The sequence below is a fragment of the Mytilus californianus genome, unplaced genomic scaffold (genome assembly GCF_021869535.1).
Source record: "Mytilus californianus isolate M0D057914Y unplaced genomic scaffold, xbMytCali1.0.p SCAF_76, whole genome shotgun sequence".
Classification (NCBI taxonomy): Eukaryota; Metazoa; Mollusca; class Bivalvia; order Mytilida; family Mytilidae; genus Mytilus; species Mytilus californianus.
Window position 1 is genome coordinate 353281 of NW_026262730.1, and position 23561 is coordinate 376841.

Consider the following 23561-nt stretch of genomic DNA (forward strand, 5'->3'; position numbering starts at 1 on the left):
TAGACTAAACTTAACGACAAAAGAGACGATTTTTCGTACCCAATTGTTAATTTTCCGTTTGATTTCCTTTAGCCCCTTCTACCTGTACATATTTCACAATGTGTTAACCATGCTCGTTACTGTAGTCCTGTTTTAGGTTTCAATGAACGTAATTTATGTCTTACTGTCCAATAAAGTTTTAAGTCAGGAATTTCATTACCACAAATGTTTTGTAACCTTTCCAAAATCTTTCAAAAATACAATGATTTGGTTGGGAAGGTCGGCTGTATCTGTAGAGTTCTTATTATAAACCTAATCTAATACAGCAATATGGTTTATAAAGCCCGCACATTTAGATATATAGATATATATACGATCCACGTAAATTAATTGATCCTTTAAATAATGTTATCTTAAAACGTTATCAATTTACATCAGTAGTAAAATCTTTAAATATTGTTTTTATTGGCATTCACATTGTTTTTTTAAATTAAAACATAACTAAATATATAACTATATTTGATTCTACATCCTGTCGATACAGTTTACTTATATTTTGGCATTGCACAAGGTCATGCATGCGTTTCTCAGAATGTTTTAACACTAAATCCGTTGGAAGTGTAATGAGTGATACTTCAGTTTTGGAGAACAAGATTTATTTATTAGTTGAAATTGTCTCAGTTGAACTACCTTTCAGTAACCTCGATTACTCTTATTTCGATGCTTTTGTCTATTGTTTTATGTCTTGAAGCGATCTTTTGAGTTAGGTCGATTGCAACTGCTTTTACAGTTTGTTCTTATGTTGTGCTGTAACACAACTGTCCCAGGTCAAGAGCGGGTTGAGTGTTCACAGACTTGTTTAATTCCGCACATTCTTTATGTGCCTTTCCTAAGTCAGGTTTAAACTTTTAATATGCTGTTATGTTTGTTGTTCGTAAATAGTTTTGTTACAAATTAGGCCGTTGATTTTCTCAATTGAATTGTTTTACATTTTTCATGTTGGGGCCTTTTATAACCCACCACACGGAATAAATTTTTCTTATTAGTGAAGGCCGTACGGTTACCTATAATTGCTTACTTTCACTTCATTTGAACTTCAGTCGATAGTTGTCTCATTGGCAATTATACCACATCTCCTTATTTTCTTGTACAATAATTTCCCATATAAATGCGTACTTCGTTGAAAAATGTCGATCAAACGTATACAAACAAAAATTGTCATTTCCGTTTTACAGTTGCAAACTCTTGTTTGAAGTAGAGTTTTTAACAAAGAATAATTTGTATCTGTATCATTCATTATAATGAAGCAAAAGAAAGTTATTATTTCATTTTGTTTAAGTTCTTAAATATATTTGAACATGTAGTTAAAGTTAATAGATATAGGAAGATGTGGTATGAGTGCCAATGAGACAACTCTCCATCCAAGTTACAATATATAAAAGTAAACCATTATAGGTCAAGGTATAAATAATTAAAGTCAAAAGTAAATAAACAGGTTTAAACAAAGTTAAAGTATGATATCACTAAAATGTCAAACAATTTTTATAAAATCATCACTTTTGAAGAAACCTGCGTCATATATACATGTACACAGGTAAATGAAAATAATTTTGTAGTTAAGTATACGTCTTCTTCTGTGTGTATAAAATCTTCCGTTTAGGAAAACCAAGAAATTTCTTTAATATCAATAAAACTAATCTAACACTTGGTACATATGGGGTGAATATCAACAATAAAACTATACAATTAGTTAAGCATTAGTTAAGCATATTTAAGGTAGTCAATGTTTTGGACTATTTTCACTGTTACTTTAGAATACATGTGACTGTCCTTTTTCTTGCTTCAAAAAATAATCAGGCAGTGATATACGCCACTGTTTCACTTGAATTTATTTATGTATATATTTCGAGAATCCTTATGTCGGGATTTTTAACACGTTTTAATGCGACATTTGTGGAAAAAGGGGGTCATTTTTTCAAGTAATTATACATACAATAAATTAATGATGGACTTTTGTTTAAACATACAAACGATTATTTAAAATTTATCCTACAATTAGCCCGACATTATACAAATGACTTGTTTTATCTAATAAAGTCTAATGAGGTTCTTCTTACATGTTAAGCAAACATTTATTCAATAATATGATCATTTCATCATCCAACAGTTACGTTTTGCAGTTCATTCAAGATCCGCGCTTCAGCCATGTAGATTTCTTAAAGGACAAAAAAGAGGCGACGGATACCATTGGAATATTCAATTTCATAAGTCGAAAATAAACTGACAACGTCATGGTTAAAAAAGAAAACAAAAACAGCAGGACACAAAACACAACATAGAAACCAAAGAAATGAGCAACACGAAGCCCACCAATTACTCAGTTGGGTTGATCTCAAGTGCTCCGGAAAGTTAAGCTGATCCTGCTCCACATGTGGGACCCGTCGTGTTGCTCATGCTAGTACAAACATTCGGTAGGTCACATTCGGAGGAAAGGGGGCGGGATTGTTAAAACAGTTTGAATTTCACAGTGATATCATACTTTAACTTTGTTTAAACCTGTTTATTTACTTTTGACTTTAATGATTTATCCCTTGTAATTTTTTATTAACTGTGTATTTGCATTCAGGTGTCACAGGTCAAATTTATTCGTTCATTGTGTGTTAATTTACGTTTTTTGATTGAGTTAAGCCTTTCCAATTGATATTTTATAGTGTGTAATTCTATTTGTGATGTTATACTATTGTTTCAGAAAAGGGAGAAGGTTTGGTACCATTAAACGTTTATTCCCGCTGCAAATGTTTGCACCTGTCCTAAGTCAGGAATCTGATTACAGTAGTTGTCGTCTGTTTATGTAGTTCATACGTGTTTCTCGTTTCTCGTTTTTATATAGATTAGACCGTTGGTTTTTTCCGTTTGAATGGTTTTACACTAGTAATTTTTTTGGGCCCTTTATAGCTTGCTGTTCGGTGTGAGCCAATGCTCCGTGTTGAAGGCCGTACCTTGACCTATAATGGTTTTCTTTTATAAATTGTAACTTGGATGGAGAGTTGTCTCATTGGCACTCATACCACATCTTCCTATATCTATGAACATATCCATTGTCATCTGTGAAACGGATATTCCATAACGGCAATCAAACTTGTGATGGCGTCCATGAAATTTACGAAGGGACAATTTCAACGTCACCTTTTGGAACTCTTGGTTTTAATAGCTGCCTTGTGAGCGACAACACTCTATCAAGGAAATCATGATAGGAAATACACGCCCTGGAAATTTACAGATCTAACATTGTTGGGCTGATGTTAAGACGAGTTGTATATACAGAATGTACACAGCCATGTATCACCATCACTGCTGGTGATCCGATGGATAAATCTGTTGTAGAGTTGTCACTGGTTCAGACGTACTTATAAATATAATTATTTCTGTGACTGTATCTTGCATTAATTTGTAGGATCCTTTACAATAGATATTTCAGATGATCTGTAACAATTCCATCTTCATGCCTTATATATCATGTACTGTATTACGACGCTAGATTAAAACTGACGAGGAAAGGTAAGGCCCGGCCACCGACAGCTTTATTATGGAGCCTAGGTAGTCGAGTGGTCTAGCGCGTCAGATACAGTGCAGGCGATTTGGTGTCACGATATCTCAGTATCATGAGTTCGAATCCCGGCGAGGGAAGAACTAAAAATTTGCGAATGCAAATTTACAGATCTAACATTGTTGGGCTGATTTCTTTTTAAAATATTCTTTTTCACTCATTTGGTCTTTTGGAAAATGTTGTTTATGCTGTATGCAGACCCCTCTACCAAGAAATTTGTTTTGCATGCACACGTACAAAATTCAAGAGTCTATCCTAAATTGAGGTAAATTATATGGCCTTCCAAATACCGTTTCGATTCCTAACATCACTGAAGAGACATTAATTGTCGAAATCCGGATATGGTGTACAAATTTTTGCACCTCATGTTTGCGGTATACCATCTTTTCCGCAAGTTTATTGTTTTCTGTTTGGTAATAAATTAATAATAAGATCTATTTTGTTACATCTTGTGATCCGTTTATTTGGCAATCGCCAATGGCAGTCAGCAGGGTTTAAGAACATCAGTTGTTTGACCTGCTAGTCAAATGCGTTTTGTTAAAATATACTTTTTCACCCATTTGTTTTTTTGGAAAATGTTGTTTGTGCTATATATATATACAAGTCTAAATTGAAAACAACGTTCAAACCTATGATTACATTGGATAAAAACGTACTCTCTATGCATAGTCATCTAATTTTACTTTCTTATACAAGCGCATCATAAATGGAAAGCAACATGCTTGGCTTTAATTTTAACTGTCAGTCAGTAAGTTTGCTTTTTAACGGTTTGCCCATTTTCCTTTACGAATATAGTCAGTTCTTCAAATTATCTTCCTTTGCGTCCTTTGGATCTGCGGGATGTATAGATAAGCAGCCACGTCCATTCATGGTTTGAATGTTATATTGGATGCCTCGTGTAATCGTATAGAGAGACTCTGAGTACCACGCTATCTGCATGCACGTTAAGAACTCTTGCAACAAAAGTATGTGAGTGGTCTGTACGCCTTGTGCAAGGCGTCCATTATAATACCAGTCCAAATTTCTCGCTGATCGAGGATTTTGGAAAAAAGGGGGGGAGGGCAATGTTTGAAGTGATACTTCTAAAAAGTCTTTGCATTTATTATATTCAAAGCTCCATAAGGGAGGACCCCGGCCCCCTGCTTCCTAAATCCGACTCTGATGCTTAAAAAGAAAGACTTGTGTGTACATTGAAGTTAAAATTCTAACGCTTCAAAATCAAATTAATAAAAAATTATATCAATTAACGCTGGGACTATTATACTAACTAATATATTATGTCCCAGATTAACGTTAATATTTTTTAATTAGATTTTTTTTTTTAATTTTAGGTCGTTGCTCTTTCGTTATAATATATATGTATAGATAATCGGGTTCTCTACACATTGATATCGTAAAATATCAGCCGCGAGTCACAATGTGAACTTTTCTGGCGAGTGAGCGCAGCGAACGAGCTAATAAGCTTCACATTGTGTCGAGCGGCTGATATTTTACGATATCTATACGAAGAAAACCCGATTATCTGTTTATCGTTCTATTACTGGTCTTTTTCCCATCCCTTAGACAGCTTTGCGCTTGACGAAAGCAAGCTTGATAACGTCTCCTCACACATTGTGACGTCACTGATAACTTCTCCTCAGACATTGTGACGTCGCTGATAATGCCTGCTCTCGTCTCAAAGCCGTAATACAAGAATTACGGAGCGACTGAGCAGGGTGATATAGGCGTAGGGAAGGACGATAAGCAATTTTATTAAGAGCTGAGCAGAGTGATATAGACAGTGGGACGGCCGATAAATTATATATATGTGTGTGTGTGCAGTCTAGGTGGCTCGATATCCCAATAGCATAATTTCGAATCCCGGCGAGGGAAGAGAACAAAAATTTGCTTTTGCAAAGGAGTAGGTTCAGTAAGACCCGTTTTTGGCCCCAAAATATAGCAGTTTTACAAAATTGTTAAAATGTAAACTTATAGCTTTTTATTGGAAAGTAGAATACTTCTGTTACATACATATGGGTTGTTTTTGACAATACAATGCATATGTATCGGGTACTAGCATCATTAAGTCATGCTAAATTACTGAAATTTTATAATTTTAGCATTTGAGTTAATTTTTAGACGGTTTCCGTCTTAAATGGATGTGGCCGCATTTGTGTTCATTCTTAATATTTACATGTAAGTTGTATTTGATGATAATACATAACATATATAAAGGTTGAGGATGAACACGGATGCGGCCACTTTCATTTTTGACAAAAACCATCTGAAAAGTGACATATTATGGCATATTTGAGAGATGTATAACATTTAAGCTTGAATATGAGAGTCTTTAATGACAAAATCAGTTCAAATTTTCACATAAACTAATTGAAGCTACTAAGTTAGACACTTAAGTGTTTAAAAAGTGTCCAAAATCTTTCATCAGATGAACCTAATATTTGGGGCCAAAATCGGCCCTTACCGGACCTACTCCTTTGCAGATTGTTGTGCTGATATTGAGAGTAGCTGACATTTTTATACCTTACTACATGATTTGGGGTTTCTTCATTGTTGAAGGTTCTGCGTAATGAACTACAATTGCTGACTTCCTCATTGGCAATTACACCACATCTTCTTCTTTTTATATTAATCACAGGAAAGGGAAAAAAACCACACACACTTTAAATATAATTTTAAAATCTACAAAACATGACAAATACATATGGTATGGTACACTGTACAAAGATTGTTCATAATACAGATTTATAGGAAATGTTTGATCTATATTTCTTTCTAGAAAACGAGGAACCCCGGTAATATTTGGTTAGCGTAACATCTGATCTTTGGTATGGATCGTAAACTAGTTCAGATTAAAGTTGTACTTGTTTCATCGAAATTTGAGCCTTTGTTAATTAAACACAGCCTGTTTCACTTGATTAAAATCATAAATAATGAAAACAAAACGGGTTGATTTTAAGCGGTGCTTTGCTTTTGCGCCAATTCGCATTTTATTTGCCCAAAAATAATCTCTGATTTGCGCCCCAACCCATATTTCATTTGCGCCAATAATATAGAGGCCATGTCAATGAAAGTATCCTAGGATATGTCCTAAGATATGTCTTAGGGCATTATTTAGGATGTTTTTAGAGGACGAATTTGAGGCATGTCTTAACATTAAAACAAAGCTATCTTAGGACAGTCCTAACACTTGATAACTAACTACAATTGTCTTAAGACCGTCCTAAAACATTTATTTAATAAATAAGAATATTTAGTGACATAAATGGCATATATTTTAACGTATAATTAAAAGTTTACAAAACCTTGTTAAAGTTTACAAAACCTTGTTACAGACTTTATTTCTGACGCGCATGCAATTTTAGCTATATAACAATGCTTTGTCCATAGGTCCACTTCATTTCATTTATACATGTATTGAATCGGCCTTAGTAAGAAAAGAAGTCCGTTTTTTTTTTCTGAAACCGAAATTCAAATGTTTTCCACAATTCAATTATTATTGTTCAAACAAATTGGTCAGGTGCAAACAGTTTGCTAATATTGATAGAATTTTTTGGCTTCAAAAAGGGCAGCACGAATTATTTTAGAAGAGCGTATACGTAATACTATGAATTTATTAAATATACTTCAGCTTATTTTTTTCTAAAACTCAAACAGAATACTTAGTACTATAAACCTCAATGTTGATTTATGGACCAAATTAGTCTACAAATTTAAAATAATGTCACACAATTGAATCTTATATGCTTTAAAATTCAAAAGTTCACAAATGTTTAATTAGCGATAAAATTTATCCCCTACTTTGAATATATAAATATAATTGACCCCCCCCCCCCCCCTTTTCCAGTTACAGAAAAAAAAACTCGAACTCACCTTCATCTTGACCAGCCCTCCCTTTTTTTCCCAGGTAAAAAATGATAGGTCCCTTAAAAAACTTGTTGAAGAATATTTTGTTTAATTAGTTTAATTATTATAACAGTATAATAGTTTTATATTGTATAATAGTATTTTTATTATGGAGTTTATGTCATATATATTGTTTTCTGTTTGGTATTAGATTATCATTAAGATCGATTTTGTTACATCTGGTGATCAATTTATTTGGCAATCGCCAATGGCAGTCAGCAGGGTTTAAGAACATCCGTTGTTCGACCTGTTAGTCAAATACGTTTTCTTAAAATATACACTCTAAAAAATGTGTTTAGAGCCTAAACACTTTCCTAAACACATTTATGAAACCGATTTTTGACATGTTTTAAATCTAAACATGTTTAATATTTAATGTGCTAACAGCCTAAACGTGTCAAGCTATAAAGTGCTTAGACTGTAAACATGTTTAGCTGTAAAGCGTTTAGACTAGAAACACGTTTAGCTAAAAAGTGCTTAGACTGTAAACATGTTTAGCTGTGAATTGTTGTATCTGGAAACATGTTTAGCTGAGAAGTGTTGTGTCTTGAAACACGTTTAGCTGTGAAGTGTTTTGAATGTAAACATGTTTAGACCATAAAGGGTCGTGAAGAAACATGTTTATCATTTTATTGTGAGAAGCCATTACTTCATTAGGCCCCAATTGAACTAATATTCCGGAAGGCTTGATTGTTAAACGTATGATAGCTCTCAATAAAACAGGTTTTCATACCATCCCAAAAAGGAGCCAATGCATCAAACTAAGAAACTGGAATTTCCATATCAAATTGAATGTGACCAATACCTTTTCAATCTCAATGAGTTTTTTCTTTAATTCAATTCACATCATTCGACTATTGCATTTTTTTCTTCATTTCAAATATTCGTAAAACAGTCTAGAACTTTTGAAATGAAATTATCATTATACTAATTCTAGCTTTAAAAACAAAATTACAACATATAAAACAAAGGAATTTATGTTATCATTTATTTCCAGTTTATCATTGAACACAATCAAAAATAAATTCATATCAAGGTACATGTACATAATATTGACCAATCTTCTACTTGTACCCCATCCCTACAACAAAACAATTTGAAAATGTTCTGTTTTCATTTTACAGGTCAATAAGAGCTTCTCCTTTCTTAGTACCCAACTGCTGGTCAATGGCCTGAAATATAGAAAAATATTGATAAGCAACTAAGTAGAATTAATCTAAAAATATAAGAATACGAACTACAACACCAAAAAGTAAAAGCATGATTTAAGATCCAGATAACAACATTAGGACCGTGGTATATAAATTTACTGATGAATCAATTGATATTTTTTAATATAAAACTTCTTTTCATGCTTAATATTATTCATTTGATCAAATATATATTGGCATTTTTAAAATCAAATACACTTTTGATTCTTACCTAGCAGCATATTTGCTACTGTTCTTTATCTCCTCTTTTAGCATGCCAAGACATATGATGATTTCCTCTGCACTTCTCTCATCTAGAATAAAACAATACATATCAATAAAATTATAAAAAAAATCACAACCGCTTATAACTACTGAAATAAACAAGCATCTTTCTATTTATTTTGAGGAAATGTTGATTGTGCATATCGGAAGTGCTTACGAAAACAATGAACTCGATATGACACTGGATTTGCGAATGATGCACCTCATCCTGATAAGACTCAGCAGATTCGGCTACCCTTCATGTTCCATTATAATCTACCGAGGAGTACCGAACGAAAATTATCCTCACAAACTCCTTTCCAATAACATATATAAATAAAAAAATAAATGCAAACTTGCATGATAGAACATTAAACAACTCTTATCATCTATACACAAGATAGTTTGAACACTTAAAGCTCTTACAAGCACTTGTTTCGTGGGCTGGTACCCTCTTTTCTCTCCTGCATTGGCTATACGGTAGTGTACTTGTAAATAATGCTTATAACTGTCAATAATCATTTAAAATTGGTAGTACAAAAAAAGACAGTATAATCATAACTCCTTACCTTTCTGAAACAGTCAAGTTACGGTCAGTTATGGTCAAAAGTAAACAGCGTGGCCTTTGACTTCGGGTTCTTTGTTTCTTCTTCCCGCTCAAAAATTAACACGTGATATGAATGCCGTATTCGGCCTAAATGTGTTGTAATTCTAAACGTGTTTAGGAAAGTGTCTAAATATTGAAAGTGCTTAGAATTTAAAAACGTTTAGCTTTATATACTTGACAAAGTAGCTAAACATGTTTAGCACAACAACATGTTTATTGAAAAGTGCTGAGAGCCAAAACATGTTTATTGCGAAGTGCTGAGAGCCAAAACATGTTTATTTTTTTATGTTTAGAAATTAAACACTTTCCTAAGCACATAAGTCTTGCAACACGTTTAAATTCTAAGCACAATTTTTACAGTGTACTTTTTCACTTTTTTGGTCTTTTCGAAAATGTTGTTTGTGATGTATTTAGACCCCTCTACCAAGAAATTTGTTTTACATGCACACGTATCAAAACTGCGGTTTTTATCCAATGCAATCATAGGTTTGAACGTTGTTTTCAATTTAGACTTGTTTGTATATAATATATATATTTTTAATGTTTCTATTTCGACTTAGTACATCGTAACTGTTAAGACTATTCTCGTACCATCCTAAGATACCCCTGGGGCCGTGTCATCGAAAGTGTCATAAGATTTGTCTTAAGATATATCTTAGGACAAATTATAGGACTGTCTTATGATATATCTCAGACTGTATATCGAAGGTATCATAAGATAATCTTAACGAAGATGTCATATCGTAGTCCTAAGTGCTGTTTAGATTTTTTAGTTCAAAGGGGAATCTCGTGTAATCTTGGTATAAAAACTCAGGACATAAATTATCTATTTTGTATTGCTGTACCGTAACCCTACAGAATGAGTGAGAAAAGAAGTCCATTTTTAACAGACACAGACACATCACAGTGCATGTTTGTTTATATGCTAGGACATCATAAAATTATCCTAAAAGTTAAAATTGTCATGGATCTACAATCTGTCGATACCTGTATCTTGGCATTGCTCATGGTCATGTTTTTCTCTGACTGTTTATGACGTCTTTACACTAAATCCATTGGATGTGTACTGATTGATAATTTAGTCTTAGATGCATGATTTTTTTATTAGTTGTTAGTGGCTGCGAGTACTCTCAGATCAGTCTTTACTGTCTTTTTGTTGTTGGGATATACAAGTACCCTGCCACGTCCACTTTGTGTTTTTAAAAGAAGTTGTGGTATGATTGCCAATGAGACAACTCTCCACAAGAGACCAAATGACACAGAAATTAACAACTATAGGTCACCGTACGGCCTTCAACAATGAGCAAAGCCCATACCGCAAAGTCAGCTATAAAAGGCCCCGAAATGACAAATGTAAAACAATTCAAACGAGAAAACTAACGGCCTAATTTATGTACAAAAAAAATGAACGAAAAACAAATATGTAACACATCAACAAACAACAACCACTGAATTACAGGCTCCTGACTTTGGACAGGCACATACATACAGAATGTGGCGGGGTTAAACATGTTAGCGGGATCCAAACCCTCCCCCTAACCTGGGACAGTGGTGTAACAGTACAACATAAGAACAAACTAAAAAATCAGTTGAAAAAGGCTTAACTTATCAGATGGATACAAACAGAAATACTATCCTAAGACAGTTTGTTAATGTAGTAGTCCTTAAGTTGGGACCAAAATTAGAACATAATCCTAAGATAAGATCTTTTCGAAACACGGCTATGAGCAAAATTCTCCTAAGATTATCTTAGGACATATCTTAGTCCTAAGACACCTTCGATGACACGGTCCCTGTCTATATATCCTAGCTTTAGGACCAAGTTTATGATCTTATTTACGGAGACTTCTGTTAATCTGACTTAGGACTAAGGCGTGTCCTAAGACCATCCTAAGACACGGTCTACTTCAGGGACAAATTCATTGACACGGTCCCAGGTAAATATATAGTATCAAAATAGTTTTATCTAAAAGAGACTTTAAATAGTAACTTTAACAGTTTTTTGATTGCATAATAAAACATATTCCTCCTAAATCAGTCATCGTAACATCAGTCAAAGCGCTATACACAGATACTTTCTTAATAATAAGAGACTTTTCACTCTAACTTTAAAACTCAGTGATAGAGATCATAAAACCTAAAAGAAAGCACTATAGTCTATACACTAGAGTAAAACTAAAACTTCCGTTGTGCTGAATTAAGGCTTGTAAGCAATGGCTATGGATGTACTCATGTACACTGGGTGACTTATATGTGTGGTCATTAAAAACTTATCTCATTTATATAAAAATAAGAGGATGTGGTATAATTGCAAATGAGACAACTATATATCCACCCGTAAAGTTCAAATGAAGTGGATATACATGTGAGCACTATGTAGTTTCAAACCTACGTACGTGACCTACAGTTTTATATGAGTATGAAATTAATTAGTTATCTAGGGAAATACTCTTACAACAAAAATCTTATTCACGATGAAGCAATGAAATATCTGAATTTTTTCATATATGTTACCTGTAAAATGGTGCAAATGTGGTTTTTATTTTTTGGCGCAAATGAAATATAAACTAGTGGCGCGAAAGAAAGTTTGAATTTTGTAAAAATTGGCGCAAATGCAGTGCGCCCGATTCAATACGACTTTAATCTTGCTCGTGATAATATATTGAAATAAACTGCTTCGCTGAGCGCAGCTGAATACGCCAGCAGAAGTCCAACACTGAACAGTTGGGGCAATAATGGACACAATATTCAAGCTTGATACAGGTCTGAATTTGGATTGTAATTAAATATTTGATATATTATAGGTTTCTGAACAAATGTAGTCAGAGAACTTGAAATTGGTTACATGAAAGATTTCTTGCTGTTGTGCAATACACATTGCTGTAGCGTAATACGTAGTAAATCTGTTGTCAGACTATAAACAAATAAAATCTTATAACTCGGAAAAATAAAATAGAAAATTTATAAAAATCAAAAGGAAGCCTACAAAAATAGATATAAACAATTAACAAAAGTTTCATAAAAAATGCTGAAAGCATTTTTTAGTTTTTGTTTGAAAACTGGAAAATCCCCCTTTTTGTAATGAATAAAACCCCATAAATTGGAAACGTATAGTCTGAAATTTATAAAAATCAAAAGGGAGCTCATGTCGATAGAAATAAACAATTCATTAAAGTTTCTTGCAAATTGGTGAAATTGTTTTTGAGTTATTGTCTGAAAACTGGAAAATCCCCCCTTTTTTAATGAATAAAACCCCAAAACTCGGAAACGGTAAATCCAAAATTTATAAAAAACGAACGGGAGTTCACGTCAATAGATATGAACAATTCACAAAAGTTTATTGCAAATTGGTGAAATTATTTTGAGTAATTGTCCGAAAACTGGAAAATTCCCCCTTTTTAATGATTAAACCCCAAAACTCGGAAACGGTAAATTCGAAATTTATAAAAAACGAAAGGGAGCTCACGTCAATAGATATGAACAATTCACAAAAGTTTCATGCAAATTAGTGAAATTGTTTTTGAGTTATTGTCCGAAAACTGGAAAATCCCCCCTTTTTTAATAAATAAAACCCCAAAACTCGGAAATGATAAATGTGAAATTTATAGAAAACGAAAGGGAGCTCACGTCAATAGATATAAACAATTCACCAAAGTTTCATGTATATTAATTGGTTAAAGCGTTTTTGAATTAATGTCCGACATGTTAACGACGGACGGACGGACAGACGGTCAACGGTACACCATAATACGCCCCGTAAACGGGCGTATAAAAAGTGAACTATAAATTGTTTTACTGCCTGTTTATTATTTTACAGATTTGAGTAGTTTGACTTTAAGGATATTCGCTATTCATTTTTAAAGTAACAGGCTTTTTCGAAGACTGTTATATATTGATAGTATAAAAATAAAGAAATTAAAAAAGCAGAAAATAATGAAGGGTCCGTGTGCTTGTTTTTGAGATATAAACCATTGAAAATTTGGCGGGAAATAATTTTCTGTAGATTTTTCTTAAATTTAAATGGAAGGAAAGGTAGGGGTTAGTGGGTAATTTTTTCTAATAGCACTGCCAAATAAAACCTAAGGATTCCGAATGCTTGGCGCGACGTCAAGCGTTCGAATTTCATCAAAACGTCACTTTCTGCGGGACGTCATGCGTATTATTTTCCGTAATAAGAACGATATTTTCTATAATTTACAATTTGATTTTATGAATTAATGTGGCTTAAATTACGCAAAAGGCAGTTAATTTATAATAGCACTATGAGAAAAATAACAGTATAAGTACCTCTCGATTTCCACATAAAAGTAAAATTTAAAAAAATCCCACTTTGAGCAACTTATCCGTAATTTTAAGCATGGCTTGAAATATTAACTAGTCATTCTCGTGGGGATTTATTTCCCCCTTGTTTGAACTAATCACAGCATCAGATTGAATCCAATCAATTTATGACGAAGAATATATCTACTCAAAAAATTTTATAACTTTGCTTTACTTTTTTACAAAAGTGCAACAATCCCCACTTTTCAGCCTCAGTTTTCTCGAAAACAAGCACGGTGACCTATGTTTTATTATTTTATAACTCGCCTAGGCCAATTAAAATTATGAAAATGACAATGACATGAAACTGTATCGGATGCTCTGCATCTTTAAATACTTTTCTGTTAAATTGCAACCGGTTTAATCATTAAAAAATCTCACGTTAAATAATCCTATGAAAAGTATATTTAATAACTTTTATGTTTAATCAAGAATCACAGGCTTATTTTATGCTACGGCTATACAAAGGAAATTGACCATTTTCCGCTGTTTTTTTTTTAATTTGAAATGGGTGGCAGCTTAAACCCACTCGAATTTGAATGTACATTTGAGTAAATAAAAAATATAATTCACTGTCTTATGTTTTTCCTGTTGTCTGGTTGTCGTCTCAACGACATATTACAAACCACACACCCTCCCTTTATTTATAATTTTTTTTTTTTTTTTTTTTATTATTATTAAAGCACACATTACACCCACAAGAGGGCCAAAGGCATGACACAAATTCAACAATTCTACATACATGTCAAAAAATTGGTTTTATGCGATTTTGTCACGATTTCAGTTCTTGCTATATTCGATTATTAATTTCAACCGAACACCCACGATAACAAGCAAGTCCGACTTGATTTATTTTCAATAGACTTTCTGCCAAGTAAAGTTTTAAAACTGCATTTCAGTCTGAAGATGAAATTAAATCTCTCCAAAAAAAAGTTGAGAATATTACGCTGCATAAAACTTTGCAGTGAAAAGAAGTTATTTGATAATATGAATTAACGGTAACATTTGATTTAAATATAATATACTTTCAACAAATATGATATTTCGAGAATAATGACCACCATATGACAATAATGATAGAACCACGAGGGTTATATCCAGTGGGCAATAAACATGTTTCTTATCATCTGATTATAAGTCAGATAAGTACTATCATGGGGATGCTAATCTTAATGAAACAGTGTGTTTTATATCCTTCTGATTGACCCAAGACACAGTAATAACATGGAAGTATTATATTAAATACTTCTATGGTTATTCTTACGTCTTTAAAGTTGTACAACTTCCGCTATACACTAATAATCGAGGATTATGCTGTGGCCAGTGGGGGATTATGTCATATCCATATAGGCGCGTGTTTTGTTATCACAACCAGTAAACGAGGTCATTCAGTTGCGTACTTTGGTCAAAGAAAGAGAAGGATGGAGTCCCCTAGAAATGAAAATAAGCTGAATGTAATTTCGTTTTCAAGGACGAAGAGTCCGAAGCTTACTTATGCCGGAGAGTTCTGGTAAGATATACTTTTTAATCCATAGAAAATAAGAAGAGAAAAAAAATTCATTGATATTTAAAATATGATTTCTGAATATGAATATGAAAAACCGAGGTTTGCCCAAGTTCATTTAGAATACAAAAATGTTTGTCATATTTTTATGTATGGTATATGTTAATGAATAAGAAATGGAGGTATACAGTTAATTCGGGATTGTTTTGTCTTGAGTAGCCAAACATTCCCATTTTTATTTAACATTTCTTTATTCAGCCTTGCTGGATCTATGTGATCACTTCGGATTTTGAGATGTTGCAGAATTCTAAGTTACACACATATTATAATACTCATCAAGTTGTCAATACTGGCAAATATTATTCGATTGAAATTTTCATAGTTCTATTGACGAGATTTACTTTTAGTAGAGACCAAGTGTCGAGTTAAAAAAGTGAGTATCGAGTTGTCAAAAGTGAGTATCAAGTAAAAAAGTGAGTATCGAGTAAAAAAAAGTGAGTAATAACTCGATACTCACTTTTTGATGGGGAAATTTATTTTAACTTTATTCCTTTGGCATGATTCATTTTATCAAGGATGTATTAGTATTTTAGTTATATGTCCTTGGTTATATTGACCATCAACATGAATAATAACTAACTTAGTTCTTATGGATAGTAATATGAAACTGATAGGACCACTTGAATAGTAAACATCTCAAACAAAACAGTAGTCAGAATAGTTTGCAAGAAACACCCAATTTAATACTTGGGAAATATATTCTACGAACAAGGGGAATTAATTGTGGTCTGAAGCCTGTTAGACACCAAAATGTTGGTATTTCTTATGAAATTTTACATTTACTTAGCATGATATCTTAGTAGCATAAGTGCCAAATTTTATTACTTTCTGACCGTTATAAAAACAGTTTGGAATGTTTTATATAAGTGCATATGTCTGCGGAGAATGCTATTTCCAAAGTTTTAAGACCTCAGTCAATAGATATAAGAAGATTTGGTATGAGTGCCAATGAGACAACTCTCCATCCAAGTCACAATTTGTAAAAGTAAACCATTATCTAATTTAAACTAAATAAAAGTTATGGCTACTGGATGTTATAAAGAAAATTGGGCAACATTTATATGAAGAAATTATTTGTTAGGTTATTTATTTGCCTTGATCCAGTAGCCATAACTTTTATTTAGTTTAATTGTTAAAGCTTACTGCCACTTGTGTGCTACTTGTGTGCCAGTTTTGTGCAAACTTATATCCCTCTAGTGCTTAAATCAGAAGTGGTCAATATGGTAAGTGTACAGATATAATAAGCATTATTGTGGGTAAATTAATACTGAAAAGTTTTTTTTATTTCCACTGCCTATCCTTATTGGTTATGTATACATGACTTTTTTTGTACTTCAACACAACTTCAAAGTAAATTTAGACTTGACACTTTTCAATTTTAAGATATTTTGCTCTTCATATTTTTATACGTGGTTGTACGTTATCTTTTTTTGGAAAACTTATTGAAAATGCACCATAAGGTACTCTCAATCACTCTGATAATGACCTATATTATACCCTTATTTTTTGTATGCACTGTTCTAACTAATGTTTAAGCACTGTTTTAAACTGTGTATAATTTGTATTAAAACAGATGAATCACCAAAGAAAAGAAAAACTCAAAGTTCTAATAGTGGCCTGGGTGCAGTGTATTCGAATTATCAACAGTGCTCCTCAAATAAAGAAAATAAAAGAAAAAGGTGAGGTTATAAATTTGTAAAATTTCCTTTTTATAACATCAATTTATCACCGTTAACAGTCAGGGGAATTACTTAAATGAGTGATATCTTAAATCACTAGTTCAGTAACATTTGAATGTTATGTAACTTTAGATATATACTAATGATCCAGGGACTAATCAGTTTGCTGAAATTATCAGAACCAACATCTGTGTTTAAAGGATGACCGGTCATGTCAGGTGATGACCTTGTACTGAATCTGGGATAATGACATGAAAATCACTTGTATAAATGTATCATAATTCTATTTTATTTCAAAGAATCATTTTAAAGAGGTTTCTTTTTTTTTCAATTTTACTCATAATAAGATATAATATAAACCTGTATGTTTAAAATTTAAGTAAAACTACAAAATACAAAATACAAAATTATTTTTTTATCAAGGCTTCAGACCCCAATTAAGTTGCTATTTTTTTCTATTTATAAGTGATTATTTCAAAAATTCCCCTGACTGTTTAAACTAACTATTAAAAAAAAAACCCAGAAGATACAGTTTGAATATAGACATGTAAGACAAGTATCCAACAGAGACCAACTGAGGTTGATGTTAGAAACTTTATGTGTGTGTGAAGAACTTTTATATCCTTTTTAATAGATTTCTAGTTTTTATATAACTATTTTGAAAAAAAATCAAGCCTGTAGTTCAGTAGTAGTCGTTGGTTCACAGCTGTCATATTTGTTTTTCGTAAATTGGTTTGTTATAAATTAGGCCGTTAGTTATGTCAATTGAATTGCTTTATATTTTCATGTCGGTCCTTTAATAGCCGACTATTACGGTACTATATAGCCGTACAGTATGGGTTTTTCTCATTGTTGAAGGCCGTACAGTTACATGTACCTATAATTGCCTACATCCACTTCATTTGAACTTTGGTAGATAGTTGTCATATTTGCAATCATACCACATCTCCTTATTTTTTAAACAATCATAAACACACAAAAAGTAAAGAAATGCATGTTATGTTCTTCTTGTATATTTTATGATGGTATGATTCTTAATTCTAATCTTGATTTTCATATAATTGAGGTCTGGAACAGGCATGTCAGTAACTGCTAGTAGTCCTTTGTTAATTGCTGTATCATTGTCCTTTTGTTTAGTTTCTTCTGTTACCTATTCTAACATCGGACCTAGACTTCTTAAAAACTGAGTGTTTCTAAACTTTATCATCAAATATGTATCAAGGGTTTCCAGCATTTAAATTAGATTTAAAATACCTTTCCAGAGCTTCTGGTAAAGCGATCCTTATCGATATACCAGTTTGTGGTAAATCATTTCAAGTAGTACAGTTAGAAATTTATTGTGATCCAACAATTAATATACCACTTACATTGACTATATTTTTCCCCGGTGCAACGCGTTCTGGGGGACATAGAAATATTGGCGTCCGTCCTTCCGTTCCATCTACTAAGCGCTGACACGTGTACAATTCTTGCCAGATTTTTATGAGACTTATGTCATAGTTTTAAATTAGCAATTTCTTGAACCAATTTAAACAGCCGTGCCTTTCATTTATTAGCTGACCTGGGCCGAAGGGCCAAGTGAGCTTTTCTCATCACTTGGCGTCCGTCGCCCGTCCTCCGTCGTCGGCGTCGGCGTCGTCGTCGTCGTCGTCCGTCGTCGTTAGCTTTTTACAAAAATCTTCTCCTCTGAAACCACTGGGCCAAATTTAACCAAACTTGGCCACAATCATCATTAGGGTATCTAGTTTAAAAAATGTGTCAGATGACCCCGCCAACCAACCAAGATGGCCACCATGGCTAAAAATAGAACATAGGGGTAAAATGTAGATTTTGGCTTATATCTCTGAAACCAAAGCATTTAGAGTAAATCTGACATAGGGTAAAACTGATTATCCGGTCAAGATCTATCTGCCCTGAATTAAATTTTCAGACAAATCTGACAACCTGTTGTTGGGTTGCTGCCCCTGAATTGGTAATTTTAAGGAAATTTTGCAGTTTTTATACGCCCGTCAAAATTTTTAACGGGACGTATTAAGGTATACAAATGTCCGGCGTCCGTCCGTCTGTCCGTCCGTCTGTCTGTCCGGCGTAAACATGTCGCACCGTAACTTGAGAATGACTTATCCAAATTTCACGAAACTTAACATAGTTGTTTCTTATGATGGTCAAACGATCTGTATACTTTTTGGTGAAAATAAGATTAAAACTTTTTGAGTTACGGGACTTAGTAACTAAAACAGGTGTGTGTTGTTTTTTTTTCACATGTCGCGCCGTATCTCAAAAACAATTTATGATTATTGCTTAAACTTTACACACTTCTTAGTTATGTTAATCTTAAGATCTGTATACTTTTTGGTGATGATTCAAAATTTTATTTTTTGAGTTATTGAGTATTTTGTAAAAAAAGGGGGAGGGGTTTTTCACATGTCGCGCCGTATCTCAAAAACGATTTATGATTATTGCTTAAAATTTTACACACTTCTTAGTTATATTAATCTAAAGATCTGTATACTTTTTGGTTTTGATTCAAAATTTTATTTTTGAGATATTGATTTTTTTTTTAAAGGGGGGGTTTCCACATGTCGCGCCGTATCTCAAAAACGATTTATGATTATTGCTTAAAACTTTACACACTTCTTAGTTATATTAATCTAAAGATCTGTATACTTTTTGGTTTTGATTCAAAATTTTATTTTAGAGATATTGAGTTTTTTGTTAAAAAAAGGGGGGTTTTCGCATGTCACGCCGTATGTCAGAAACTATTTATGCTTATTGCATAAAAATTCACACACAAGAAAACGGGCGTATCATGCGCTCATGGCGCAGCTGTTTATTGGTTATTATCTTGAATATTATTATAGATAGAGATAAACTGTAAACAGCAATAATGTTCAGCAAAGTAAGATCTACAAATAAATTGTCCTGACCAAAATTGTCAGTCGACCCCTTTAGGAGTTATTGCCCTTAAAAGTCAATTTTTAACAATTTTTTGTAAAATTTTTGTAATCTTTTACAAAAATCTTCTTCTCTGAAACTACTGAGACAAATTTAACCATACTTGGCCATAATCATTATTAGGGTATGTAGTTTAAAAAATTGTCCGATGACCCCGCCTTTCAACCATCATGGCCGACTTGGTTAAAAATAAAACATAGGGGTAAAATGCAGTTTTTGGTTTATATCTCTGAAACTAAAGCATTTAGAGCAAATCAGACAGGTGGCAAAAATGTTCATCAGATTTAGATTTATCTGCCCTGAAATTTTCAGACGAATCCGACAACCCGTTGTTGGGTTGCTGCCCCTGAGTTAGTAATTTTACAAAATTTTTGCAGTTTTTTGTTATTATCTTAGATATCATTATAATATCTAATATCTAATACTATTAATTATGATTTTAACCTTATTTTACATGATTTCCAAAGCATCAGTTAATACAGGCGAGCGACACAGGCTCTTGAGAGCCTCTAGTTTTTAAAGAGTTATGCCCCTTAGAAATATTAATTATGGTGAAAATTGCCAAAATGAATGCTCTAATGTGAACAATTCTTGCCAGAGTTTTGAAAATTTATACTATAGGTAAATATAAGCAATGTTTTGGACGAGTTCGAAAATCAGTGCCAATCAATTGCCCTTGGAAATATTATTCATATGGAAAATTGCATTGTTAGCGCTCTCATTTGTTCAATTCTTGCCAGAATTTTATGAAACTTATATCAAAGTTTTATACCAGCAATATGTTTAAGATATCAAGTATGAATATTACATGTATTAGGTCAATATTCTTTAAAAATAAACGTCTTTTGAAATGGCACATGTGACCTCTTGAAAGAAGTAGGATCAAGAAGTCCTATATTTGGTCCTTATGTCAAATTTTTCAATATTCAATCCAAGACTTATATTCAAAAAGGCAAATTTGAAAAGACTACATATTTTTTTTCTCGAAATTTTAGTTTAAAAAAATGAATATTTAATACATGCATTGTAGCTAGATTGCTTGTATTTATGCATTTATAGGCCTTTTTATCTGAATAATATTGGTCACATACTAAGAGTAATAAAAACTTATCAAATTATATATATGGTTCAAATTCACACTATTACAAAACATATGGTTGTCCATTCATGCTGCCAATACCTTTGTAAACACCCTGTTGAAATTAGTCAAAAATTGTTTATTCAAAATTAAGGTTTTTCTTCAAAAGAGTGTATAACTTTGATGGATTGTGATGACACTGACCGAAAAATAGTAGTTTTTTTTTGGCATTTCTTCAATTTTAAAGGAAAATTAAGATTTTAAGTAAAATATTCTGCCAAAATATAAGTCCCTTATCTTGTACCATGTCCTTTGTCTGAAGCTATTCAACAAATCCGGCTAACTGTTGAACATATAGCAATAATTAAAATCATTAACTGTTTCTGGTATTTGATGTAATTAACCAAATTTTAAAATTAAAAAAAAAATATGCTTTTATGAAATAAGGTGTTTTTACAAGTAACGTAATTCAAAAAAAATGAAGCAACATGTACCGTTACTCTGAATAGAAATGCATTTACAAAGAATGGTATTATCCTCACTATCTAAATCATCTTTTTTTTCGGAAATAGATCATTAGAATAATTTGTTTTCTTTTTTTAGATTTTACTTTCTATGAGTACCCACAGTATTTTCAAGCAGAACAATGGATATTGATCAGACCAGACAGTCTGGAGAATTTACCATGGATAGAAGTTACAAAAGTGACAGCAACACATTCGATTGGTTTAATGGATATTTTGGGCAGGAGTAGCAGACTGGTACATTGATTCCAAAATCTTGAACAAACAACAACTGAACACATTCTTGTCTCTTTTAAGTGGGATAATGTTAATCTTTACAAAATGCCAGCACAATTGAAATTAATATGGGATAGTTGAAAGAAGAAATTTCAAAATGATACATATTATCACAATGTTGCATTTAGACAATCTCTATTTTTGTGAAACAGTTTTTTTTTAAACTGTAAATACTGTGATGATCTACAAAACATTATTAAAAGATGAACATGCAAGTCTCAAGTGTGATCCAGTTTTTAACCGCTTTTCGCTTGAAAAAAAAATCAAGCTTTTTTAAATTTATGAAGTGACAACAATTGTTTTTACTGGATTTACATTGAATAAATAATATTATCCAGACATTAAAATAAAAATGTTGAAATTGATTTCACTTCATTTTATTTTCATTTTTTCGCTATGTTTTTATCAATTTATTTTAACCTTTCTAAGTGAGAAAGTCAGACTTCTTGATGCTTCTTGTTGTTACACACTACATTTAAAACATTGTCACATTTCATATGGTATATTCTGGCTTTCATTGTATTTTGTGGTTTTTGTTTTTTGGTGAAATTGCAAATTGTGTTCTTACCAATGAAACTTAACAGTTAATTGTTCTTGATTTTTTTTTCTTAAACAATGAAAAACCCTTTAATTAAAAATTAATATGTTAAGGTAAAGTTCATCCCAAAGGTTGCTTTCATTCATTTTCATAAAATTATAAATAATTAATAAAAAATTTGGAAAGTTTGGAAGTATTTGATTTGATTACCACTGAGACAGCTTTCCACGAAAGTTCAAATGATGTAACCGTAGGCATACGACCTTCAACGACATGAGAAAAAGCCATACTGTATAATCATCTATAAAAGACCCCGACATTAACACCAATTCAATTGAGAAGAATAACGGCCTAATTTATTACAATTTACGAAAAACAATATGAAAGACATGAACCAACAACAACCACTGAACAACAGGCTCCTGACTTGGGACAGTCACATAACGGAGGTGGCAGGGTGAAACATGTTTGTGATCGCTCAACCCTCTTCTAGCCTGGGACAGTGGTGCAACAGCACAACATAAGAATAAGCATTTATCTAGTACACTATCATTTTAAAACAACAGCTTTCAAAAATTCACTTAATTTTGATGGCAAGTATTAGTAACCAATCAATATATACAGAGATATGAATCACCTGTGTGCAATTTTGATAGATATATATTATGCAAATGTTGAAATTTAAATCACAATACTTAAATAACTACTTACCCATTTTTCATCAGTATTCTGATATATTAAAGTATAGAAATTGACCCTATATAAAAGTTTCAAAGTCAATGAATCATGACTGGGGGAGGGAAAATAATCATTATGGAGATGAGATGTGCAAAATCTAGTACAACTGCACATCTAATGTAATAACCGTTAATGTTCAGCCTTAAACTGACCAAATCACAAACATAAACCTGTAAATTAACTATGCATTTTCGAAATCAATAGACAGTGATTGGGGGAGGGATAATCGCCATGGACATAATTTCCAGTGTCTTTTTATAAATGGTTACTAGAGTGACATCCCTAAATTATTCCCCTTCTGACTGAACTAAACAGCAATACACATTGCTATGAGTTGAT

General features: G+C 32.4%; 2 long non-coding RNA genes across 3 annotated transcripts; one reads left to right on the top strand and one right to left on the bottom strand.

Annotated features, from left to right (window-relative positions):
* Positions 1 to 8460: 8460 nt before the first annotated feature.
* LOC127710397 (uncharacterized) lies at positions 8461 to 9696 on the bottom strand. Of its 2 annotated transcripts, XR_007986168.1 has the most exons (3): positions 9513 to 9696; positions 8912 to 8993; positions 8461 to 8661 (listed from the first exon to the last, which is right to left on the bottom strand). It is a non-coding gene; the product is annotated as an uncharacterized LOC127710397 (long non-coding RNA). The 2 variants fall into 2 exon arrangements; XR_007986169.1 differs by lacking the exon at positions 9513 to 9696 and having other exon boundaries at positions 8912 to 9194.
* A 5377-nt stretch (positions 9697 to 15073) lies between these two features.
* LOC127710400 (uncharacterized) lies at positions 15074 to 22311 on the top strand. Its single transcript, XR_007986170.1, has 3 exons — positions 15074 to 15380; positions 17008 to 17113; positions 21750 to 22311. It is a non-coding gene; the product is annotated as an uncharacterized LOC127710400 (long non-coding RNA).
* The last annotated feature ends 1250 nt before the right edge of the window (positions 22312 to 23561 follow it).